Source organism: Pseudophryne corroboree, chromosome 6, assembly GCF_028390025.1.
Source record: "Pseudophryne corroboree isolate aPseCor3 chromosome 6, aPseCor3.hap2, whole genome shotgun sequence".
In the NCBI taxonomy this organism is placed as follows: domain Eukaryota; kingdom Metazoa; phylum Chordata; class Amphibia; order Anura; family Myobatrachidae; genus Pseudophryne; species Pseudophryne corroboree.
Window position 1 is genome coordinate 772,361,728 of NC_086449.1, and position 27,275 is coordinate 772,389,002.

Below are 27,275 nucleotides of genomic sequence, written 5' to 3' on the forward strand. Positions count from 1 at the left end.
ATCTATTTCCTTTGTTTCATCTTCTTTTCATTCTGTAGGCCATCCTTACCCCATTAATCCTCTACTCTGTGGTCCTCATATAAAACAGGAAAGTACGGACTTTGCACCTGCAGGGTATTTTCCCCAGCGGCCAGGGTAAAATGTGCAGAGGACTGTGCTAAATAACCAGTGTGTATCCTGACATATGCGTTACTTGGGATGAATTGGATCACAGTAACATGACACGTTGTATCTTTTTCTTTTTTTTTCCAAAATATATTTTATTGAGGCATAAGTACAAACCAGAATAAGCAGTACAAACAGTAGGTACAGGGCCTAAGAGACATAGCTGAGAACATGTAATTGGGAGACATATAACGGCAACTGTATAATCCCAAACGTACCTCACATTTTCCATTTTCAAACATAAAACACGTGTTAAAAGGGTGACCAGAACATAACACGAAGAAGCAATGTAAAGAGAAGTAAATATATACTTCTACAAAATCACAACAGGTCTAAAACAATACTAATACTGTAGTTATATCAAGGCGTCCTACAACATGGAAGACGCCTAACAGAAATCTAACACAAACAGAAAAAATTAAAATAAAAACAACAAAAACATAAACAAGGCCAGGGGCCATCTCCCCATCCATGGAGAGAACATCAGAGCAAGGAGAAGAGAAGGATACGAATACCGGAGCTCAAAGAGAGATTGGAAGAGGAATGGAATGAGATGTGTGGGGGGGGGGGGGGGGGGGGGGGGGAATAAGAAAGAGAGCGATGGTGCAGAGAGCATAGAGAGGACATCAGTTGGACCGAGTTATGAAAGAGAGATAGGGGGCCTATGATCTAGAAGTTGGTGACAGTACCATGTGGTGCAGTGGAAGCTTTGTTGGATAGCTAATTTGGTGGATGTAGGCAGTGTATGAATAAATTTACCCCAGCAGTGGATCAGTGCAGGGGTGAGAGTCTCTTTGTCAAGAAAGGTCTCCAGACAATCCATGGTAAAAAGAAAGAGCAATCTGGAGGTAGCCATAGGTAGGGAAGGGGGAGTAGCGTGTATCCACTGTTGGAGAACGTTGTATCTTTTAATGTAAAGTGAGACACACAAAGCAGTTTTTAGGCTGTTTATTTTATTTTCCATAAAATAGGAAATGGTTTTTGTTCAGGGCAGCAACTTAAGTTTTGCTGTCGCTGATCATTTTAATGTCTTAAGCCTAAAGTGTGCATGAAAACATTTTCCAATTTATTCGGGTGACACTTCTCCGATGGTGGTGGTGGGGGTGCACGTCTCTCCGAAGGTGGTGGTTAGGGCAAATGCCTCTCCGACAGTGGTGGTGGCAAATGCTTCTCCGATGGTGGTGGTGGTAGTGGCAAATGCCTCTCCGATGGTGGTGGTGCGGGTAAATGTCTCTCTGATAGTGGTGGTGGTGGGGGCAAATGCCTCTCTGATGGTGGTGGTGGGGGCAAATGCCTCACCGTTGGTGGTGGTGGGGGGCAAATGTCTCACCGATTGTGGTGGTGGTGGGGGCAAATGTCTCACCAATGGTGTAGGTGGGGGCAAATGCCTCGCCGATGGTGGTGGGAGCGCTTGCCTCTCTGATAGTGGTGAGGATGCATACCTCTGATGGTAGTGAGGGCGCATACCTCTGATGGTAGTGAGGGTGCATTCCTCTGATGGTAGTGAGGACATGCCTCTTAGGTGGTTATGGTGTTGGCGCATGCCTCTATGGCAGGGGTGCCTGGATAGCCCTGGGAGGCGGAGATGCCTGACTTACCCGGGGTGGAGGAGGGGTCTGCCATGCCCGAGGTGGTGGGGGCACCTGTCTTGGTCGAGATTTGGGTCCTTGTCTTGCCCGAGGAGGTGAGGGCACTTTTCTTTCCCACGGTGCAGGAGGTGCTAGTCTTGCCCAAGGTGCAGGGGGTGCTAGTCTTGAAGGGGGCACCTGTTTTGCCTGGTGTAGGTTTGGCTCATCCCTCCCTGAGGGTGGTGTGGGCTCCTGCCTCTTTGAGTCTGGTAGGTGATCGGCATCTCCCGCTATGTTGGGGGCACTTCATTCTCCATCAGCCGCTCCTTAATTAAATGAAGATGAAATAGAAATTCTAGGTAAATAATTAAGCTCAGTTATATGCAAACATCCCTTCTAGTCAGGCTTCCAACATTACAATCTCCTGAGGCTGCCCTCACAAGAAGTGATCAATGATCTACTTATAACAATGTATAAGGGGCCCATTTATCAACAAACGCACTTGCAGTGCAATGTGGTCACGATGTTTGGTCCAAAATTGCATTGCAAGATGCGATTATACCACCCAAATGTATTAAAGAGCATACACATGGAGTGGGGTACAGGCATTCAGGTATATGAGGTGGGGTACAGGCATTCAGGTATATGAGGTGGAGTACAGGCATTCAGGTATATGAGGTGGGGTACAGGCATTCAGGTATATGAGGTGGGGTACAGGCATTCAGGTATATGAGGTGGGGTACAGGCATTCAGGTACATGAGGTGGGGTACAGGCATTCAGGTACATGAGGTGGGGTACAGGCATTCAGGTACATGAGGTGGGGTACAGGCATTCAGGTACATGAGGTGGGTGGGGTACAGGCATTCAGGTACATGAGGTGGGGTACAGGCATTCAGGTACATGAGGTGGGGTACAGGCATTCAGGTACATGAGGTGGGGTACAGGCATTCAGGTATATGAGGTGGGGTACAGGCATTCAGGTACATGAGGTGGGGTACAGGCATTCAGGTATATGAGGTGGGGTACAGGCATTCAGATACATGAGGTGGGGTACAGGCATTCAGGTATATGAGGTGGGGTACAGGCATTCAGGTACATGAGGTGGGGTACAGGCATTCAGGTATATGAGGTGGGGTACAGGCATTCAGATACATGAGGTGGGGTACAGGCTTTCAGGTATATGAGGTGGGGTACAGGCTTTCAGGTATATGAGGTGGGGTACAGGCATTCAGGTACATGAGGTGGGGTACAGGCATTCAGGTACATGAAGTGGGGTACAGGCATTCAGGTACATGAGGTGGGGTACAGGCATTCAGGTACATGAGGTGGGGTACAGGCATTCAGGTACATGAAGTGGGGTACAGGCATTCAGGTATATGAGGTGGGGTACAGGCATTCAGGTATATGAAGTGGGGTACAGGCATTCAGGTATATGAGGTGGGGTACAGGCATTCAGGTACATGAGGTGGGGTACAGGCATTCAGGTACATGAAGTGGGGTACAGGCATTCAGGTACATGAGGTGGGGTACAGGCATTCAGGTACATGAGGTGGGGTACAGGCATTCAGGTACATGAAGTGGGGTACAGGCATTCAGGTATATGAGGTGGGGTACAGGCATTCAGGTACATGAGGTGAGGTACAGGCATTCAGGTACATGAGGTGGGGTACAGGCATTCAGGTACATGAGGTGGGGTACAGGCATTCAGGTACATGAGGTGGGGTACAGGCATTCAGGTACATGAAGTGGGGTACAGGCATTCAGGTACATGAGGTGGGGTACAGGCATTCAGGTACATGAAGTGGGGTACAGGCATTCAGGTATATGAGGTGGGGTACAGGCATTCAGGTACATGAGGTGAGGTACAGGCATTCAGGTATATGAGGTGGGGTACAGGCATTCAGGTACATGAGGTGAGGTACAGGCATTCAGGTATATGAGGTGGGGTACAGGCATTCAGGTATATGAGGTGGGGTACAGGCATTCAGGTACATGAGGTGAGGTACAGGCATTCAGGTATATGAGGTGGGGTACAGGCATTCAGGTACATGAGGTGAGGTACAGGCATTCAGGTATATGAGGTGGGGTACAGGCATTCAGGTATATGAGGTGGGGTACAGGCATTCAGGTACATGAGGTGAGGTACAGGCATTCAGGTATATGAGGTGGGGTACAGGCATTCAGGTATATGAGGTGGGGTACAGGCATTCAGGTACATGAGGTGAGGTACAGGCATTCAGGTATATGAGGTGGGGTACAGGCATTCAGGTACATGAGGTGAGGTACAGGCATTCAGGTACATGAGGTGAGGTACAGGCATTCAGGTACATGAGGTGAGGATTTGATAGACTAACAGGGATGTTCAACGTGCGTCTCTCCGGCTGTTGTGGGCCTGCACATCCCAGCATGCCCTGTGGCAGGGCATGCTGGGATGTGTGCTTCAACGGCAGTTGGAGGGCCGCATGTTGAACCCACTGGACTATAAACAACGGCAGCTAGCTATCAACTTGGAATGACCCCCAATATCTTGCGATATTTAATAATTATATATTCCTGGCCATGCATATAGCGTATTCTGCTTTAGGAAACTGCAGAGCTATATGCATGGCCAGGGATATATAATTAGCAAACATGTGGGGTCTATTTACTAAGCCTCCGGTGGAGATAAAGTGGATACAGATAAAGCACCAGCCAGTCGGCTCCTAACTGTCATTTTTCAAACCCAGCCTGTGACATGACAGTTAGGAGCTGATTGGCTGGTGCTTTATCTCCGTCCACTTTATCTCCATCCAAGGCTTAGTAAATAGACCCCACAGTCAGACATATAGGGATATATTTACTAAAATTCGTAATTTCCCGTTTGAGGTCAAAGTTCAATCACGAATGACATCGAAAGTGTAAATATGCAACTTTTTGAAGTTAGTACGACTAATTTACTAAGCTGCCGTATTCTGCATTTTCGGATTTACCGATGTCATTCTTTTTTTTTAGCAGTGTTTTACATGAGTGACTTGTAAAACACTGCCGACTTTAATACAATGAATCTCGGCCGGATCTGAGAGATCCGTGCTGGGCTTCATTGTGCACCTTTTTAAAAATTAAAATCAGTGTTAAAATCCCAAAAAAAATTGCGTGGGGTCCCCCCTCCTAAGCCAAACCAGCCTCGGGCTCTTTGAGCCGGTCCTGGTTGCAAAAATATGGGGAAAAAAATGTCAGAGGTTCCCCCATATTTAAGCAACCAGCACCGGGCTCTGCGCCTGGTCCTGGTTCCAAAAATACGGGGGACAAAAAGCGTAGGGGTCCCCCGTATTTCTGAAATCAGCACCGGGCTCCACTAGCCAGATACATAATGCCACAGCCGGGGGACACTTTTATATAGGTCCCGGCGGCCCTGGCATTACATAACCAACTATTCACCACTGGCCGGGGTACCCTGGAGGAGTGGGGACCCCTTCAATCAAGGGGTCCCCCCCCCCTCCAGCCACCCAAGGGCCAGGGGTGAAGCCCGAGGCTGTCCCCCCCCATCCAAGGGCTGCGGATGGGAGGCTGATAGCCGTTTTGTAAAAAAATGAATATTGTTTTTAGTAGCAGTACTACAAGTCCCAGCAAGCCTCCCCCGCAAGCTGGTACTTGGAGAACCACAAGTACCAGCATGCGGAGGAACACCGGGCCCGCTGGTACCTGTAGTACTACTACTAAAAAAATACCCCAATAAAAACATAAGACACACACCTTGAAAGTAAAACTTTAATGCATACATCCACACCTCCATATACACATACTTACCTATGTTCACACGAGGGTCGGTCCTCTTCTCCATGTAGAATCCATGGTGTACCTGTGGAAAAAATTATACTCACAAAATCCAGGGTAGAAGGCTGTTCTTGTAATCCATTTGTAATCCAGGTACTTGGCAAAAAAAAAAAAACGGACACCCGACCTCGCACTGAAAGGGGCCCCATGTTTTCACATGGGACCCCTTTCCCCGAATGCCAGGAACCCCCTCTGACTTATGTCTAAGAGGGTTCCATCAGCCAATCAGGGAGCGCCACATTGTGTAACCAATGGTGGGAACTTTGTGGTCAGCGGTTGACCGAAAGTAACCTCACAGCTGACCACAAAGTTCCCACCATTGGTTATAATGGAGCGCATAGGCGCTACATTGTAACACTGTCGGGTACTGCCTGTCATACAGTACAGGAGCACACAGCCAATCAGGAGGGTGCCACAATGTGGCGCTCCCTGATTGGCTGATGGAACCCTCTTAGACATAAGTCAGAGGGGGTTTCTGGCATTCGGGGAAAGGACTTCCAAAATATTACGAATGCCCTCATCACTGCCGAGATTTTTGCTTAGTAAATTCCCGACATGACACTTTGAAGAAAAAACTGCATCTCGGTCAAAATCGGGACCTTAGTAAATATACCCCATAGACTTTTTTCTATATCATTTCAATGACATCTAATTGAGTTTCAATAAGCACAGTGATTAATTTTCCTTTTTCTAGTCATTTATTGCATTGGACCCTAGCCAGGTCTGCCTCATGTGCAGCTAGTGACATTTGACATACTATTTTGGTATTTAACTAAATGATACTAACTGACGTGTATCAGCGCCAGGAGAGTTAGTGGTTAGTTCCAGAGGCGGATTTAGACCTCATGGGGCCCTAGGCAAGATACCGGTTTGGGGCCCCCCTCCCTCAAACAGATACTTACGTCGTCCTTGGTATATACTGTATGCACCTTCCATCCCCAAACTGCCCACAGTTCTCCATAAACAAGTAATAAACCACAAATAGTAAAAAAAAAAAAAAAAAAAAAAAAATCAACTTGGTTTTGCTGTGTAAATGATTGCTGGTTTAAAAAACCCCCCAGAAAACTTTCACTCTATCTCTCTTTCTGATTTTCACACATTGGGTCTAATTCAGACCTGATCGCTGCTGTGCGGCCGATCAGGTCTGAACTGCGCATGCGTCGGTGCTGTAGTGTGCCGGCGCACGCCAGACAGACGACGGCCATCTCAGCCTTGCGATTGATTGACAGGCACAGGCGGTCTCTGGGCAGGAGGGGGCGGGCTGGCGGCGTTTGGTCGCTGTTTTAGGGGCGCGGTCCGGGCAACGCAGGTGTGCCCGGACCCTGCGGGAGGCAGGCCGCGGCGGCTGCGTGACATCACACGCAGCCGCTGCGACCCGGGCGGTGACGAGTAGCTCCCTGCCAGAGCGCAGGAGCTGCGCTGGTAGGGAGCTACTTGTCAATTACAAAAGCATTGCCGCTGTGCGATGCTTTTGTACTTGTGCAGCTGGGCAGAGCCAGACATGCGGGGCGGACTAGTCCTGTGCTGGGTGTCACCCCGCATGTCTGAGTAATTGATCGTAGCCGCGCAAAATTTTGCACAGCTTCGATCAAGTCTGAATTAGGCCCTTTATTATATTCCCCCCATAGTGCGGCAATGTTGGGCACTTTAACAACTTGTAAAGCTGACACAATTTGTTCCCCCAAAAGCCATCACCTATCGAAAGAGAAGGCAAAGAAATCACTGTGCCTCCTGCATCTCTGCTCAGGTCCCCACCATTGTATGGGCACCCCACTTCTTCTTCAGCCCGCAGTGCTTCCTGGCACCCTCAGCTTCAGCTTGCGGGGGAAGGAGGGGGGGATGTGGGGGGGGGGGGGGGGGTAAGTGTTTCCCGTGATCAGGACATTTCACACATTTCAAAGAGCAGGTCCAGGGGCAAAAATAGGAATTTAATACCTACTGGTAATTCCTTTTCTCGTAGTCCATAGTGGATACTGGGGAACTGTACTTTAGTACCATGGGGTATAGATCGGGTCCACTGGAGCCTGGCACTTTAAAACCTTTAGTGTGTGTATGTGTGTGCTGGCTCCTCCCCTCTATGCCCCTCCAACCAGACTCAGTCTAGGAAAACTGTGCCCGAGGAGACGGACATACCACGAGAGAAGGAATAATACAACAAGCCAACACACAACCATAACCAAAAGGAGGGCGCTAACCAGAACAGGAGGATAGCAACACCAACCCAACCAGGATAGCACCGCTATCCCAACAACAGAAAGGGACCAACCAAATATTTACTCAAGCAGGAATCGAAGCACTGAGGCGGGCGCCCAGTATCCACTACGGACTACGAGAAAAGGAATTACCGGTAGGTATTAAATTCCTATTTTCTCTAACGTCCTAGTGGATACTGGGGAACTGTACTTTAGTACCATGGGGAAGTCCCAAAGCTCCCAAACGGGTGGGAGAGTGCTGAGACCCCTGTAAAACCGCCTGACCAAACTGAAGGTCATCCCTGGCCAAGGTGTCGAACTGACAGAATTTCACAAAAGTGTTCGAACAAGACCAAGTAGCAGCTCGGCACAACTGCAAAGCCGAGACACCCCGTGCAGATGCCCAGGAGGAGCCCACAGACCTTCTCGAGTGGGCCTGAATAGACGTCAGCAAAGGCAGAGCCGCCGAAGTATAGGCCTGTTGAATGGTCAAACGAGCAATGGATTGCTTAGAAGCCAGACGACCAATCTTGGTGGCATCATAAAGGACAAACAGCTAATCAGATTTCCGATGACGAGTCGTCCTCTTGACATAAATCTCCAGAGCCCTCACCACGTCCAAGGACTCTGGCCCAATGGAAGCGACAGACAACACTGGAACCACAATGGGTTGACTGACATGAAAAGCTGAAACCACTTTTGGCAAAAACTGAGGACGGGTCCTGAGTTCTGCCCTGTCTTCATGAAAAACCAAATAAGGGCTCTTACAGGATAAGGCCCCCAATTCAGAGACACGTCTTGCAGACGCCATCGCCAATAACATCACCATTTTCCAGGTGAGAAATTTTAACTCCACCCTATGTAAGGGTTCAAACCAATCCGATTGAAGAAAGGACAGAACCACATTGAGATCCCACGGAGCAGTGGGAGGTACGAAGGGCGGTTGCATATAAAGAACTCCTTTTAGGAAAGTTTGTACTTCCGGCAACATGGCAAGTTGTTTCTGGAAGAAAATAGAGAGCGCCGAAATCTGGACTTTGATAAAGCCTAACCGTAGGCCCATATCCACTCCCGCTTGCAAGAAAAGTAGAAAACGACCAATTCTAAATTCCACGGGAGACACCTTTCTACTTTCACACCAGGAAACATACTTTTTCCAGATACGATGATAATGTTTTGATGTCACCATCTTCCTGGCTTGGACCATGGTGGAAATAACCCGGGAGGGAATACCCTTTCTTGCTAGAATCTCCCTCTCAACTTCCAAGCCGACAAACGTAGCCGCTGTAAGTTTGGATAGACGAACAGACCTTGTTGAAGAAGATCCTTTTGGAGCGGTAGAGGCCAGGGATCCTCTAGAGCCATGGATAGGAGGTCAGAGTACCACGCAGGTCGAGGCCAATCCATGGCAATTAGAATTACTTGAACACTTTCCCTTCTTAGTCTTTTTCGAAGCCTTGGGATTAGCGGTAGAGGAGGGACCAGGTACAAAAACTGGTAAGTCCACTGCTACAGCCTGCGGATCCCTCGTTCCGGAACAGTAACGACATAGCTTCTTGTTGAGATGAGAAGCCATCAGATCTATCTGCGGACAGCCCCACCGGTGAATTAACTGTTGAAACACCTGGGCATGTAGGCCCCATTCCCCCAGATGGAGATTCCTCAGGAGATGGGAAGCTTGCAGAAGGGCACTGTAAATTGCCCTGAGTTCCAGGACGTTTATCGGCAGAGTAGATTCCTGACTTTACATATCCCCTGGAACTGGGCCCCTTGGGTCACAGCCCCCCAACCCCGGAGGCTGGCATCCGTTGTCAGTAGAATCCATGACTGGATATTGAAAATCCTGCCTTCTACAAGGTGAGGAACTTTTAGCCACCATAATACCAGGCTTTTGGAAACAAGGTCACCTCCTGATGCATGTGAAGGTGAGACCCCGACCATTTGTCCAGCAGATCCAACTGAAATGGCCGGGCATGAAATCTGCCATATTGGATTGCCTCATAAGCAGCAACCATCTTGCCCAGCAAATGTATGCAAAGATGTATGGACACCTTGCGAGGACGGAGCACTGAGCGGACCAAAGCCTGGATAGCCAAGGCGTTGTCCATTGGAAGAAACACCTTTTGAGACACTGTATCCAGTATCAATCCCAGGAATTGGAGACGGTGGGTCAGGTCCAGGTGAGATTTCTGGAAGTTTAGGATCCACCCATGATGCGTAAGCAGGTGAGTCGTCAGATCGATGCTGTGCAATAGACACTCCCTGGACGTAACCTTTATCAGAAGATCGTCCAAGTAGGGGACTATGTTGACTCCCATCCTGCGCAGTTGCAGCATCATCTCCGCCATGACTTTGGTGAAGACCCTCGGAGCTGTGGACAGGCTAAAGGGCAAGGCCTGAAACTGGAAATGGTCGTCCAAGATGGCGAACCTGAGGTAAGCCTGATGAGGGGGCTACATGGGAATGTATAGGTAAGCATCCTTGAGATCTAGGGATACCAAGAATTCCCACTCCTCCAGACCGGACACCACTGCCCGCAGGGATTCCATCTTGAATTTGAACACCCGCAGATACGGGTTTAGAGACTTCAGGTTTGAGATGGGTCGCATCGAACCGTCCGGATTTGGAATGACAAAAAGACTGGAGTAAAACCCCCATTTGTGTAATGGAGGAGGTACTGGAACCACCACCCCTGTCCGCAAAAGGTTTTGAATTGCCTCTTGCAAGGTAAGTTTTGCAGTGGGCAAAACTGGTAAGCCCGATTTGAAAAATCTGTGAGGAGGACATGCTTGAAATTCCAGCCTGTATCCCTCACCCAAGGATCCCGGCAGGACTTTGCCCACACGTGGGTGAAGTGTTGAAGGCGAGCACCCACCTGCAAGTCGCCTTGCTGCTGGGGCCAACCGTCACGCGGAAGGCTTAGCGACATGATATCCGGTGGTCTGATCCAGGGTTGCAGCATTTGCAGGTTTACGGGACTTACCACGAGATCCTCTCGGAGTGGTGGAGACTCCCCGACCCCTGCCTCTGAACCTTGCCACACGAAAGGACTGCATGTAGGGTCCTGTGTAAGAACATCTAGCAGGTGGCGCAGCCGATGGCAGATAGGTAGACTTACCCGCCGTTGCCTGGGAAATCCATTTATTTAATTTGTCCCCAAACAAGGCATCACCTGTAAAGGGAAGGTTTTCTACACCCTTTTTGGAATCAGCATCCGCTGACCACTGACGCAACCACAGAGCTCTGCGTGCCAAAACTGCCATAGCAGTAGTGCGGTCATTTATCTTACACAATTCCTTTATAGCCTCGCTCATAAAATTTGCAGCATCCTGTATGTGTTGTAGTAGAGTAACGACCTCATCCTGGGGCAGATTGTCTAACCCATTAATAATATTATCGGACCACTTGACCATTGCCCTGGAAATCCACCCACAAACTATTGTGGGGCGTTGTGCTAAGCCCGCTGCCGTATAAATTGCCTTGAGAGTGGTCTCAATTTTACGGTCAGCTGGCTCTTTTAGGAATATAGCCCCTGGCACCGGCAGTACCAATTTCTTAGACAGTCCTTACACAGACGTATCCTCTGATGGGGGGGTTCCCATACCTTTCTGTCCTCAGCTGGGAGGGGAAAGGTAGCTAAAAAAACCTCTGAGGAATTGTAAATTTCTTATCAGGGTTTAACCATGCTTCCCTGGCAAGGGAGTTTAACTCTTTAGACACAGTAAAAGTTGCTGAAGTCTTTGGTCTAACATTAAAGTACAACTCCTCATCTGGTTCTGACTCCTGATCCGGAATGTGAAGAACCTCTCTTACAGCAAAAATGGGGGCCTCCACCCCAGGGGACAGAGAGTTGTCCTCATCCATATCATCATCCACATCAGGCTGGTCAGAATCAGACTGGAGCACCTGTGGCAGTGAGCGTTTATGTGAAACCAACAGAGGGGGCTGAGAAGCCTTTCTGGTGTCTGCTGCTTTTGCCATACAATCAATAGACTGTTTTAACACCTGTCTCCCCTTTTTAGATGCAGCTAATTCTGAATTAACATTCTGAATCATGCTTTCTCTAACGTCCTAAGTGGATGCTGGGGACTCCGTAAGGACCATGGGGATTAGCGGCTCCGCAGGAGACTGGGCACAACTATAAAGAAAGCTTTTAGACTACTGGTGTGCACTGGCTCCTCCCACTAAGACCCTCCTCCAGACCTCAGTTAGATTCTTGTGCCCGGCTGCGCTGGATGCACACTAGGGGCTCTCCTGAGCACCTAGAAAGAAAGTATATTTAGGTTTTTTTATTTTCAGTGAGATCTGCTGGCAACAGACTCACTGCAGCGAGGGACTAAGGGGAGAAGAAGCGAACCTACCTAACAGGTGGTAGTTTGGGCTTCTTAGGCTACTGGACACCATTAGCTCCAGAGGGATCGACCGCAGGACCCGACCTTGCTGTTCGTTCCCGGAGCTGCGCCGCCGTCCCCCTTACAGAGCCAGAAGCACGAAGAAGGTCCGGAAAATCGGCGGCAGAAGACTTCGGTCTTCACCAAGGTAGCGCACAGCACTGCAGCTGTGCGCCATTGCTCCTCATGTACACCTCACACTTCGGTCACTGATGGGTGCAGGGCGCTGGGGGGGGGCGCCCTGAGGGCAATAAATAACACCTTGGCTGGCAAATATACATCATATATAGTCCTAGAGGCTATATAGATGTAAAATTACCCCTGCCAGTATTACAGAAAAAGCGTGAGAAAGTCCGCCGAAAAGGGGGCGGGGCTTCTCCCTCAGCACACTGGCGCCATTTTTCCCTCACAGTTCCGCTGGAAGGAAGCTCCCTGGCTCTCCCCTGCAGTCTGAATACGACAGAAGGGTAAAAAAGAGAGGGGGGGGGGACTAAATTTAGGCGCAGTATAGATAAGATATATATGTAATATATATATAAAAAGCAGCTATAGGGAAAACACTCATTGATAGTGGGATCCCAGTGTTATATAGCGCTCTGGTGTGTGCTGGCATACTCTCTCTCTGTCTCTCCAAAGGGCTTTGTGGGGTCCTGTCCTCTGTCAGAGCATTCCCTGTGTGTTTGCGGTGTGTCGGTACGGCTGTGTCGACATGTTTGATGAGGAGGCTTATGTGGAGGCGGAGCAGATGCCTGTAAATGTGATGTCACCCCCTGCGGGGTCGACACCTGAGTGGATGGTGCTGTGGAAGGAATTACGTGATAGTGTCGACTCCTTACATAAAAGGTTTGACGACATACCAAATGTGGGACAGCCGGCTTCTCAGCCTGTGTCTGCCCAGGCGTCTCAAAAACCATCAGGGGCTCTAAAACGCCCGCTACCTCAGATGGTTGACACATATGTCGACACGGATACTGACTCCAGTGTCGACGACGAAGAGACTAATATAACTTCCAGTAGGGCCACACGTTACATGATTGAGGCAATGAAAAATGTGTTGCACATTTCTGACGTTACCCCCGGTACCACAAAAAAGGGTATAATGTTTGGAGAGAAAAAACTACCAGTAGCTTTTCCTCCATCTGAAGAGTTAAATGAAGTGTGTGAAGAAGCGTGGGCTTCCCCTGATAAAAAGCTGGTAATTTCTAAGAGGTTACTAATGGCGTACCCTTTCCCGCCGGAGGATAGGTCACGCTGGGAAACATCCCCTAGGGTGGATAAAGCGCTCACACGCTTGTCAAAAAAGGTGGCACTACCGTCTCCGGATACGGCCGCCCTGAAGGAATCTGCTGATAGAAAGCAGGAGGCTATCCTGAAATCTATATATACACACACAGGTGTTATACTGAGACCGGCTATAGCTTCAGCCTGGATGTGCAGTGCTGCTGCTGCGTGGTCAGATTCCCTGTCAGATAATATAGATACCCTAGACAGGGACACTATATTGCTAAACGTAGAGCATATAAAAGACGCACTTTTATACATGAGGGATGCACAGAGGGATATTTGCCGGCTGGCATCCAAAATTAGTGCAATGTCCATTTCTGCCAGGAGAGGGTTATGGACTCGGCAGTGGACAGGTGATGCAGATTCCAAACGACATATGGAAGTTCTGCCTTATAAGGGTGAGGAATTGTTCGGGGATGGTCTCTCGGACCTCGTTTCCACAGCAACAGCTGGGAAGTCTACATTTTTACCCCATGTTCCCTCACAACCAAAGAAAGCACCGTATTATCAGGTACAGTCCTTTCGGCCCAATAGGGGCAAGCGGGTTAAAGGCGCGTCCTTTCTGCCCAGAGGCAGAGGTAGGGGGAAAAAGCTGCAGCATACAGCCAGTTCCCAGGAGCAAAAGTCCTCCCCCGCTTCCTCTAAGTCCACAGCATGACGCTGGGGCTCCACAGGCGGAGCCAGGTACGGTGGGGGCCCGTCTCAAAAATTTCAGCAATCAGTGGGCTCGCTCACGGGTGGATCCCTGGATCCTTCAAGTAGTATCTCAGGGGTACAAACTGGAATTCGAGACGTCTCCCCCCCCCCCGCCGTTTCCTCAAATCTGCCTTACCAACCACTCCCTCAGGCAGGGAGGCAGTGTTACAGGCAATTCAAAAGCTGTATTCACAACAAGTGATAGTAAAGGTGCCCCTACTTCAACAAGGAAGGGGTTACTATTCCACAATGTTTGTGGTACCGAAACCGGACGGTTCGGTGAGACCCATTTTAAATTTGAAATCCTTGAACACATATATAAAAAAATTCAAGTTCAAGATGGAATCGCTCAGGGCGGTTATTGCAAGCCTGGACGAGGGAGATTACATGGTATCGCTGGACATCAAGGATGCTTACCTACATGTCCCCATTTACCATCCTCACCAGGAGTACCTCAGGTTTGTGGTACAAGATTGTCATTACCAATTCCAGACGTTGCCGTTCGGTCTCTCCACGGCTCCGAGGGTCTTTACCAAGGTAATGGCGGAAATGATGATACTCCTTCGAAGGAAGGGAGTTTTAATTATCCCGTACTTGGACGATCTCCTGATAAAGGCGAGGTCCAGAGAGCAGTTGTTGGTAGGGGTAGCACTATCTCGGGAAGTGCTACAACAGCACGGCTGGATTCTAAACATTCCAAAGTCACAGCTGGTCCCTACGACACGCCTGCTGTTCCTAGGGATGGTTCTGGACACAGAACAGAGAAAAGTGTTTCTCCCGGAGGAGAAGGCCAAGGAGCTATCATCTCTAGTCAGAGGCCTCCTAAAACCAAAACAGGTGTCGGTGCATCACTGCACGCGGATCCTGGGAAAAATGGTAGCTTCCTACGAAGCGATTCCATTCGGCAGGTTTCATGCAAGAACCTTTCAGTGGGACCTGTTGGACAAGTGGTCCGGATCGCATCTTCAGATGCATCGTCTGATAACCCTGTCTCCAAGGACAAGGGTGTCTCTGCTGTGGTGGCTGCAGAGTGCTCATCTTCAAGAGGGCCGCAGATTCGGCATACAGGACTGGGTCCTGGTGACCACGGATGCCAGCCTTCGAGGCTGGGGAGCAGTCACACAGGGAAGAAACTTCCAAGGACTATGGTCAAGTCAGGAGACTTCCCTGCACATAAATATTCTGGAACTAAGGGCCATTTACAATGCCCTAAGTCAGGCAAAACCCCTGCTTCAAAACCAGCCGGTACTGATCCAGTCAGACAACATCACGGCGGTCGCCCATGTAAATCGACAGGGCGGCACGAGAAGCAGGACGGCGATGGCAGAAGCCACAAGGATTCTCCGATGGGCGGAAAATCACGTGTTAGCACTGTCAGCAGTGTTCATTCCGGGAGTGGACAACTGGGAAGCAGACTTCCTCAGCAGGCACGACCTCCACCCGGGAGAGTAGGTATTCATCCAGAAGTCTTTCAAATGATTGTAAACCAGTGGGAAAAACCACAGGTGGACATGATGGCGTCCCGCCTAAACAAAAAGCTAGAAAAATATTGCGCCAGGTCGAGAGACCCGCAGGCGATAGCTGTAGACGCTCTGGTAACACCGTGGGTGTACCGATCGGTTTATGTGTTCCCTCCTCTTCCTCTCATACCAAAGGTACTGAGGATAATAAGGAGAAGAGGAGTAAGAACTATACTCATTGTTCCGGATTGGCCAAGAAGAGCGTGGTATCCGGAACTTCAAGAAATGATGTCAGAGGACCCATGGCCTCTACCGTTCAGACAAGACCTGCTGCAGCAGGGGCCCTGTCTGTTCCAAGACTTACCACGGCTGCGTTTGACGGCATGGCGGTTGAACACCGGTTCCTGAAGGAAAAGGGCATTCCGGAGGAAGTCATTCCTACGCTGATTAAAGCTAGGAAAGAAGTAACCGCAAACCATTATCACCGCATATGGCGAAAATATGTTGCGTGGTGTGAGGCCAGGAAGGCCCCAACGGAAGAATTTCAGCTGGGTCGGTTCCTGCACTTCCTACAGTCAGGGGTGACTATGGGCCTAAAATTGGGTTCCATTAAGGTCCAGATTTCGGCTCTATCGATTTTCTTCCAGAGAGAATTGGCTTCACTACCTGAAGTTCAGACTTTTGTTAAGGGAGTGCTGCATATTCAGCCCCCTTTTGTGCCTCCAGTGGCACCTTGGGATCTCAACGTGGTGTTGGATTTCCTAAAGTCACATTGGTTTGAGCCACTGAAAACCGTGGATTTGAAATATCTCAGGTGGAAAGTGGTCATGTTATTGGCTTTGGCCAGGCGTGTTTCAGAATTGGCGGCTTTGTCATGTAAAAGCCCTTATCTGATATTCCACATGGATAGGGCAGAATTGAGGACTCGTCCCCAGTTTCTCCCCAAAGTGGTATCAGCTTTTCATCTGAACCAACCTATCGTGGTGCCTGCGGCTACAAATGACTTGAAGGCTTCCAAGTTGTTGGATGTAGTCAGGGCCCTGAAAATTTATGTTTCCAGGACAGCTGGAGTCAGAAAGACTGACTCGCTCTTTATCCTGTATGCGCCCAACAAGTTGGGTGCACCTGCTTCAAAGCAGACTATTGCTCGCTGGATCTGTAGTACGATTCAGCTTGCACATTCTGCGGCTGGACTACCGCATCCTAAATCAGTAAAAGCCCATTCCACGAGGAAAGTGGGCTCTTCTTGGGCGGCTGCCCGAGGGGTCTCGGCTCTTCAACTTTGCCGAGCTGCAACTTGGTCAGGGGCAAACACGTTTGCAAAATTCTACAAATTTGATACCCTGGCTGAGGAGGACCTTGAGTTCTCTCATTCGGTGCTGCAGAGTCATCCGCACTCTCCCGCCCGTTTGGGAGCTTTGGTATAATCCCCATGGTCCTTACGGAGTCCCCAGCATCCACTTAGGACGTTAGAGAAAATAAGAATTTACTCACCAGTAATTCTATTTCTCATAGTCCGTAGTGGATGCTGGGCGCCCATCCCAAGTGCGGATTGTCTGCAATACTTGTATATAGTTATTGCCTAACTAAAGGGTTATTGTTGAGCTATCTGTTGAGAGGCTCAGTTGTTATCATGCTGTTAACTGGGTATTGTATCACGAGTTATACGGTGTGATTGGTGTGGCTGGTATGAGTCTTACCCGGGATTCAAAATCCTTCCTAATTGTGTCAGCTCTTCCGGGCACAGTATCCTAACTGAGGTCTGGAGGAGGGTCTTAGTGGGAGGAGCCAGTGCACACCAGTAGTCTAAAAGCTTTCTTTATAGTTGTGCCCAGTCTCCTGCGGAGCCGCTAATCCCATGGTCCTTACGGAGTCCCCAGCATCCACTACGGACTATGAGAAATAGAATTACCGGTGAGTAAATTCTTATTTTTAAAGGTATCTAGTCAGTCAGGTGTCTGTGAACCGTGTCCCTGAGGAGTTAAGGAACATTGCTCACATATGCCGCTGATGAAGGGGTAGAGTTACAAGCAGCACACATAACCATGTCAACAGACATCTTGACACAACAGTAATATAGCGCACTGGAAAACACCCCCACACAGACCCTAGAGAGTCCCTGGAGTGACACTGAGGAGCAGAGACCAGCACAGCGTGTGAAATAATGTGTATAACCTGAGAAAAGTGCAGCGGCGCTACCGCTGGTGTGCTCCCCCTGCTATGACCCCCTGGTACCAGTACAGAGTCTGTAACAGCGTGGTTCCGTGGAGGAGCAGCATGCATGCATCCTTGATGATCCGCAGCAGCAGGAAATGGCGCCTTCCCGCCTCTAGTCCCGCTTTGGAAGCCCCGCACCTTGCTATGGTACGCGGCCCCTCACATTATTATACTGGCCATGTGTAAAATACATATAGATAGCAGTACCAACAAGCCCTAAGGGGCAGTGAGCACTGCGGGGCATGCGCCCCGAGCCACTTTTGTCCGTGGCGGGCACCGCAGATCAAGGCCCGTGACCGCCGCGCGACATGCTGCCAAACTGCACCGGGGACCCGCTAACTGGGACCCCGGTGTAACACTCACTACACCTCGATCTTCGGCATCTGTTAGAGGGTGGCGGCTAGCTGCTGGCGTGGGCACACATACTAACGATGTGTGATCAGCACCTCAGGAGCTCAGTGTCCTGTCAGCTGGGATTACGAACCATTAACCCTTAGGAGGTTTGTCCGGTATCCCCTCTAAGTCCCACGAAGCAGGTAGCCTGGTTGCCAACCAGTACTACCTGAAAATAAATAGCTAAAACAAAAATGAAAGGAAACTCTCTGGAGCTCCAGAGAAATGCACCCGGCTCCTTGGGCACATTTTTCTAAACAGAGTCTGGTAGGAGGGGCATGGAGGAGAGGAGCCAGCACACACATACACACACTAAAGGTTTTAAAATGCCAGGCTCCAGAGGACCCAATCTATACCCCATGGCACTAAAGTACAGTTCCCCAGTATCCACTAGGACATTAGAGAAACTAAAACTATTGTAGGCCCCAAGGCAAAAGTTTGTAAGGGCTCCCTTGTACCACTCATTGGTAAAAAAAATACATTAAAAAATCTTATATAACACGTGACTTTTGACATTGATGCTGGGCTTCTCTCAGCTCTGGAACCCATAGCAGCTGCACTCCTGCAGCTATGATAGCTTCGCCCTGCTTTGGGGTTCTCTGGGAGTTCTCTCATGCCAAAATGTGGCAGAGGACAATACTGGCTAGGTATGATATTGGTTCTTTCCACTACAGAGAATGTTACTTATGGTCATCATTTTGTGTAGTGAGAACACTGATGTGCATATGTTAGAAAGTACATAAAGTACTAGACGGGCAACTGACCGACGGTCAAAATCCTGACAAGGTCAAAATCCCGACATTTGCAAAATACAGACAAGGTCAAAATACCGACATGTAAAATGCCGACAGGTCAAAATACCGACATGCATTTTTCATTGTTTTTGTGTGTGTATGTCGACATAGGTCAACATGGACACCATATAATTGTGCCGCGTCCCCTCGCTTCGGGCACGGTGCCTCCCTGCGCTCGGCACACTAATATATTCCCCCTCCAGGTCCACTGGGATGGTAACGTATGAACAAGTCGGTTTCAGAGAAAAAAAATAAGAATTTACTTACCGATAATTCTATTTCTCATAGTCCGTAGTGGATGCTTGGGACTCCGTAAGGACCATGGTGAATAGCGGCTCCGCAGGAGACTGGGCACATCTAAAGAAAGCTTTAGGACTAACTGGTGTGCACTGGCTCCTCCCCCTATGACCCTCCTCCAAGCCTCAGTTAGGATACTGTGCCCGGACGAGCGTACACAATAAGGAAGGATTTTGAATCCCGGGTAAGACTCATACCAGCCACACCAATCACACCGTATAACCTGTGATCTGAACCCAGTTAACAGCATGATAACAGAGGAGCCTCTGAAAGATGGCTCACAACAATAATAACCCGATTTTTGTAACAATAACTATGTACAAGTATTGCAGACAATCCGCACTTGGGATGGGCGCCCAGCATCCACTACGGACTATGAGAAATAGAATTATCGGTAAGTAAATTCTTATTTTCTCTAACGTCCTAAGTGGATGCTGGGGACTCCGTAAGGACCATGGGGATTATACCAAAGCTCCCAAACGGGCGGGAGAGTGCGGATGACTCTGCAGCACCAAATGAGAGAACTCCAGGTCCTCCTCAGCCAGGATATCAATTTTGTAGAATTTTACAAACGTCTTTGCTCCTGACCAAGTAGCTGCTCGGCAAAGTTGTAAAGCCGAGACCCCTCGGGCAGCCGCCCAAGATGAGCCCACCTTCCTTGTGGAGTGGGCATTTACAGATTTTTGGCTGTGGCAGGCCTGCCACAGAATGTGCAAGCTGAATTGTACTACAAATCCAACGAGCAATAGTCTGCTTAGAAGCAGGAGCACCCAGCTTGTTGGGTGCACACAGGATAAACAGCGAGTCAGATTTCCTGACTCCAGCCGTCCTGGAAACATATATTTTCAGGGCACTGACAACGTCTAGCAACTTGGAGGCCTCCAAGTCCCTAGTAGCCGCAGGCACCACCAATAGGTTGGTTCAGGTGAGACGCTGAAACCACCTTGGGGAGAAACTGAGGACGAGTCCTCAATTCCGCCCTGTCCGAATGGAACATCAGATAAGGGCTTTTTCAGAATAAAGCCGCCAATTCTGACATGCGCCTGGCCCAGGCCAGGGCCAACAGCATGACCACTTTCCATGTGAGATATTTTAACTCCACAGATTTAAGTGGTTCAAACCAATGTGACTTTTGGAACCCAAAACTACATTGAGATCCCAAAGTGCCACTGGAGGCACAAAAGGAGGCTGTATATGCAGTACCCCTTTTACAAACGTCTGAACTTCAGGGACTGAAGCTAGTTCTTTTTGGAAGAAAATTGACAGGGCCGAAATTTGAACCTTAATGGACCCCAATTTCAGGCCCATAGACACTCCTGTTTGCAGGAAATGTAGGAATCGACCCAGTTGAACTTCCTCCGTCGGGCCTTACTGGCCTCGCACCACGCAACATATTTTCGCCAATTGCGGTGATAATGTTTTTGCGGTTACATCCTTCCTGGCTTTGATCAGGATAGGGATGACTTCATCCGGAATGCCTTTTTTCCTTCAGGATCCGGCGTTCAACCGCCATGCCGTCAAACGCAGCCGCGGTAAGTCTTGGAACAGACAGGGTCCTTGCTGGAGCAGGTCCCTTCTTAGAGGTAGAGGCCACGGATCCTCCGTGAGCATCTCTTGAAGTTCCGGTTACCAAGTCCTTCTTGGCCAATCCGGAGCCACGAATATAGTGCTTTCTCCTCTCCATCTTATCAATCTCAGTACCTTGGGTATGAGAGGCAGAGGAGGGAACACATACACTGACTGGTACACCCACGGTGTTACCAGAGCGTCTACAACTATTGCCTGAGGGTCTCTTGACCTGGCGCAATACCTGTCGAGTTTTTTAATCATGTGGACGACTTCTGGGTGAAGTCCCCACTCTCCCGGGTGGAGGTCGTGCTGAGGAAGTCTGCTTCCCAGTTGTCCACTCCCGGAATGAATACTGTTGACAGTGCTATCACATGATTTTCCGCCCAGCGAAGAATCCCTGCAGCTTCTGCCATTGCCCTCCTGCTTCTTGTGCCACCCTGTCTGTTTACGTGGGTGACTGCCATGATGTTGTCCGACTGGATCAACACCGGCTGACCTTGAAGCAGAGGTCTTGCTAAGCTTAGAGCATTGTAAATGGCCCTTAGCTTCAGGATATTTATGTGAAGTGATGTATCCAGGCTTGACCCTAAGCCCTGGATATTCCTTCCCTGTGTGACTGCTCCCCAGCCTCGCAGGCTGGCATCCGTGGTCACCAGGACCCAGTCCTGAATGCCGAATCTGCGGCCCTCTAGAAGATGAGCACTCTGCAACCACCACATGATGGATACCCTTGTCCTTGGTGACAGGGTTATCCGCTGATGCATCTGAAAATGCGACCCGGACCATTTGTCCAGTAGGTTCCACTGGAAAGTTCTTGCGTGGAATCTAACTAATGGGATTTCTTCGTAGGAAGCCACCATTTTTACCCAGAACCCTTGTGCATTGATGCACTGAGACTTGGTTCGGTTTTAGGAGGTTCCTGACTAGCTCGGATAACTCCCTGGCTTTCTCTTCCGGGAGAAACACCTTTTTTCTGGACTGTGTCCAGGAACATCCCTAGGAAACAGAAGACAAGTCGTCGGAACCAGCTGCGATTTTGGAATATTGAGAATCCAATCGTGCTGCTGCAACACTACCTGAGATAGTGCTACACCGACTTCCAACTGTTCCCTGGATCTTACCCTTATCAGGGAATCGTCCAAGTAAGGGATAACTAAAATTCCCTTCCTTCGAAGGGATATCATTTCGGCCATTACCTTGGTAAAGACCCGGGGTGCCGTGGACCATCCCTACGGCAGCGTCTGAACTGATAGTGACAGTTCTGTACCATAACCTGAGGTACCCTTGGTGAGAAGGGTAAATTTTGACATGAAGGTAAGCATCCTTGATGTCCCGAGACATCATGTAGTCCCCTTCTTCCAGGTTCGCAATCACTGCTCTGAGTGACTCAATCTTGAATTTGAACCTCTGTATGTAAGTGTTCAAAGATTTTAGATTTAGAATCGGTCTCACCGAGCCGTCTGGCTTCGGTACCACAATAGTGTGGAATAATACCCCGTTCCCTGTTGCAGGAGGGGTACCTTGATTATCACCTGCTGGGAATACAGCTTGTGAATGGCTTCCAAAACTGCCTCCCTGTCAGAGGGAGATGTCGGTAAAGCCGACTTTTGGAAACGGCGAGGGGGAGACGTCTCGAATTTCAATATGTACCCTTGAGATATTACCTGAAGGATCCAGGGGTCTACTTGCGAGTGAGCCCACTGCGCACTGAAATTCATTGAGAACGGGCCCCCACCGTGCCTGAGCTTGTAAGGCCCTAGCGTCATACTGAGGGCTTTGCAGAGGCGGGAAAGGATTTCTGTTCCTGGGAACTGGGTAATCTCTTCAGCCTTTTTCCTCTCCCTCTGTCACGAGCAGAAAAGAGGAACCTTTTGTCCGCTTGACAACAAAGGACTGCGCCTAATAATACGGCGTCTTATTTTGAGAGGCGACCTGGGGTACAAACGTGGATTTCCCAGTTGTTGCCGTGGCCACCAGGTCTAAAAGACCGACCCCAAATGTCCCCTTTTCAAAGGCAATACTTCCAAATGCCGTTTGGAATCCGCATCACCTGACCATTTTACTGGTAGAATTGGACAACGCACTTATACTTGATGCCAGTCGGCAAATATTCCGCTGTGCATCATGCATATATAGAAATGCATCTTTTAAATGCTCTATAGGCAATAATATACTATCCTTATCTAGGATATCAATATTTCCAGTCAGGGAATCCGACCATGCCAACCCAGCACTGCACCTCCAGGCTGAGGCGATTGCTGGTCGCAGTATAAACACCAGTATGTGTGTGAATACATTTTTGGATACCCTCCTGCTTTCTATCAGCAGGATCCTTAAGGGCGGCCATCTCATGAGAGGGTAGAGCCCTTGTTCTTACAAGCGTGTGAGCGCCTTATCCCCCCTAGGGGGTGTTTCCCAACGCACCCTAACCTCTAGCGGGAAAGGGTATACAGCCAATACTTTTTAAGAAATTATCAATTGTTATCGGGGGGAAACCCACGCATCATCACACACCTCATTTTATTTCTCAGATTCAGGAAAACTACAGGTAGTTTTTCCCTCACCGAACATAATACCCCTTTTTGGTGGTACTCGTATTATCAGAAATGTATAAAACATTTTCCATTGTCTCAATCATGTAACGTGTGGCCCTACTGGAAATCACGGTTGTCTCTTCACCGTCGACACAGGAGTCAGTATCCGTGTCGGCGTCTGTATCTGCCATCTGAGGTAACGGGCGCTTTAGAGCCCCTGACGGCCTATGAGACGTCTGGACAGGCACAAGCTGAGTAGCCGGCTGTCTCATGTCAACCACTGTTTTTTTATACAGAGCTGACACTGTCACGTAATTTTCAACAGTACATCCACTCAGGTGTCGACCCCCTAGGTGGTGACATCACTGTTACAGACACTCTGCTCCGTCTCCACATCATTTTTCTCCTCATACATGTCGACACAAACGTACCGACACACAGCACACACACAGGGAATGCTCTGATAGAGGACAGGACCCCACTAGCCCTTTGGGGAGACAGAGGGAGAGTATGCCAGCACACACCAGAGCGCTATATATATATACAGGGATAACCTTATATAAGTGTTTTTCCCCTTATAGCTGCTGTATGTTTTAATACTGCGCCTAATTAGTGCCCCCCTCTCTTTTTTTTAACCCTTTCTGTAGTGTAGTGACTGCAGGGAAGAGCCAGGGAGCTTCCCTCCAACTGAGCTGTGAGGGAAAATGGCGCCAGTGTGCTGAGGAGATAGGCTCCGCCCCCTTTTCGGCGGCCTTATCTCCCGTTTTTCTGTATATTCTGGCAGGGGTTAAATGCATCCATATAGCCCAGGAGCTATATGTGATGTATTTTTTGCCATGTAAGGTATTTTTATCATGTTTTATTGCGTCTCAGGGCGCCCCCCCCAGCGCCCTGCACCCTCAGTGACCGGAGTGTGAAGTGTGCTGAGAGCAATGGCGCACAGCTGCAGTGCTGTGCGCTACCTTATTGAAGACAGGAACGTCTTCTGCCGCCGATTTTCCGGACCTCTTCACTCTTCTGGCTCTGTAAGGGGGTCGGCGGCGCGGCTCCGGGACCCATCCAGGCTGAACCTGTGATCGTCCCTCTGGAGCTAATGTCCAGTAGCCTAAGAAGCCCAATCCACTCTGCACGCAGGTGAGTTCGCTTCTTCTCCCCTTAGTCCCTCGATGCAGTGAGCCTGTTGCCAGCAGGTCTCACTGAAAATAACAAACCTAAACTAAAACTTTCACTAAGAAGCTCAGGAGAGCCCCTAGTGTGCACCCTTCTCGTCGGGCACAGAAATCTAACTGAGGCTTGGAGGAGGGTCATAGGGGGAGGAGCCAGTGCACACCAGTTAGTCCTAAAGCTTTCTTTAGATGTGCCCAGTCTCCTGCGGAGCCGCTATTCCCCATGGTCCTTACGGAGTCCCCAGCATCCACTTAGGACGTTAGAGAAATCATGAAAAACTCATGTCGGCATTTTGACCTGTCAGCATTTTACATGTCGGTATTTTGACCTTGTCTGTATTTTAAATGGCGGTATTTTGTCCATGTCGGGATTTTGACCGTCGGTCAATTGCTGTCAGGATTTCGACCGGCGCGATTTTGATTGGAGGTAAATTGACTGCATCCCGTACTAGACATGTAATTGTCTGACTTACGCATGCAATACTAGCCCCAGCACAGTATGACTGAGCGCTACCTAATACAATAATCACCAGATATTGCCGGCCTGCATGATGCACTGTTATAACCAGATGGCAGAGTGCATGGATTACCAGCACCACGTAACACAGCTGCACTGTATAATTTAATCATAATTCAAATACATGAAGATGTTTCCTCTGTTCCCGTGATGGGGGGTGGGGTTGGAGTTTTCTGTGATGGGGTGGGTGGGAGTTTCCTGCAATAAAGGGGTTGGGGGGGGGGGGGTCCTGTGATCGGAGGGTGCCGTGATGTGGGGGGTTCCTGCAATGGGGGTCTGCAGGGGCAAACGCAGGATTTTTAGAGGGGGGAGGGGTTCCAAATATGAGTGAGTGTGTGTGTGTGTGTGTAAGAGATATATACACACAGAGCCAAGGAGACATGGGGAGGGAGAGGGAGAGACAGACAAGGAGAGGGAGGGGGACATGGAGGAGAGATGGAGAGACAGACATGCGGAGAGAGAGAGAGAGAGACATTCATGCGGAGAGAAACAGTTATGGATGGAAAGTAACATGGGGTGGGAGAAAGAGACAGGGACAAAGAGACACAAACATGGAAAGAGAGAGTGACATGGGGAGAGACAGACACAGACGGGATAGAGACACACACTGAGAGAGAGACACAGGGAAAAGAGAGACATGGAGAGAAACAGACAGACAGACATGGAGAGAGAGACAGACATGGGGAGGGAGAGATACAGGGAGAGAGTGAGACACACAGACATGGGAAGGTAGGAGGAGACATGGAGAGAGAGACAGACATGGGGAGGGAGAGATACAGGGAGAGAGTGAGACACACAGACATGGGAAGGTAGGAGGAGACATGGAGAGAGAGACAGACATGGGGAGGGAGAGATACAGGGAGAGAGTGAGACACACAGACATGGGAAGGTAGGAGGAGACATGGAGAGAGAGACAGACATGGGGAGGGAGAGATACAGGGAGAGAGTGAGACACACAGACATGGGAAGGTAGGAGGAGACATGGAGAGAGAGACAGACATGGGGAGGGAGAGATACAGGGAGAGAGTGAGACACACAGACATGGGAAGGTAGGAGGAGACATGGAGAGAGAGACAGACATGGGGAGAAAGAGACAGAGATGGGGAAAGATAGACACAGGGAGAGAGAGAGAGACTGAGGAAAACGGTATGTTAACGGTATGTTAACCCAATGGTTCGCAAACTCGGTCCTCAGTTCACATTTTCCATGTCACCCGGCAGCTGCACTGTGTGTCACCCACTGTCACATTTTAAAAATCTGCAAAACCTGAACCGTGTGGGGTACTGAGAACCGAGTATGAGAACCTGTGCTTTAACCTATTCAAGGCACTACAAGGGCAGCGTTTCCACAGCAGCTGTTACTACCCCAGCGCCCATCTCCCAGCCCCAACCCGTTAATACGTAATGGTTAGTTACGGCCCAAAACAAATGTGATTTTAGTGCTAATTGCAAGCCGATTGTCACTTTACTATTTCTGTGATATACATGGGATATTTGCCATATTAAAGTGATTTAATATATTAGCCATACCATCTCTTTTAGATTATTATGTTATTATATTATTCTATTGAGCACCGTGTCATCATGTATTTTTTGGTAGAGGGGAGAGAGATGGAGAGAGACAGACATATGGAGGAAGAGAGGCATGGAGAGACAGACACAGGGCATACTTGCCTACCTGACCCTGGGTCAGGTAGGCAAGTATGACACAGGGAGAGAGAGACAGAAACAGAGACAGGGAGAGAGACAGATGCTGAGAGAGAGAGAGACAGGGAGGGACAGACACAGGGAGAGAGAGAGAGAGTGGGAAGGGACTCAGAAAGAGGAACACATAGAGAGAGAGCCACACATAGAGAGAGAGCCAGACACGGAAAGAAAGAAAAACCAGCATAGAGAGGGAAGACAGTGAGTGAGTACTCACCCGATCAGCCGGCCAGCCCCCCTCTAGCATGCAAGTCACGAACCTGCTGCAGAGTCACTTCCTCACCCGACCAGCTCTGGCTGAACTCTCAAAGGCCCATGGGAACCGCCTGAGAGGAGCTGGCTGGGTGAGGACAGACTCTGCAGCTCCCTCTATGTTCAGTCAGCCCAGCCTCCATGTAAGTATAATTAGGCTGTGCTGCAGGTGCACATTACAGATACAGCCTTCCCTGCAGCTCTGAAGTTCTTCCAAGGGATGGACATCAGAAGCCCATCTTCGAATGGTGGAGGTTTTTCTG

The 27,275-nt window shown here is 49.3% G+C and overlaps 1 long non-coding RNA gene across 1 annotated transcript; it reads right to left on the minus strand.

Annotated features, from left to right (window-relative positions):
- Positions 1-1,889: 1,889 nt before the first annotated feature.
- LOC134935700 (uncharacterized) lies at positions 1,890-27,275 on the minus strand. The gene is made up of 2 exons (XR_010180352.1): positions 26,978-27,275; positions 1,890-2,059 (listed from the first exon to the last, which is right to left on the minus strand). It is a non-coding gene; the product is annotated as an uncharacterized LOC134935700 (long non-coding RNA).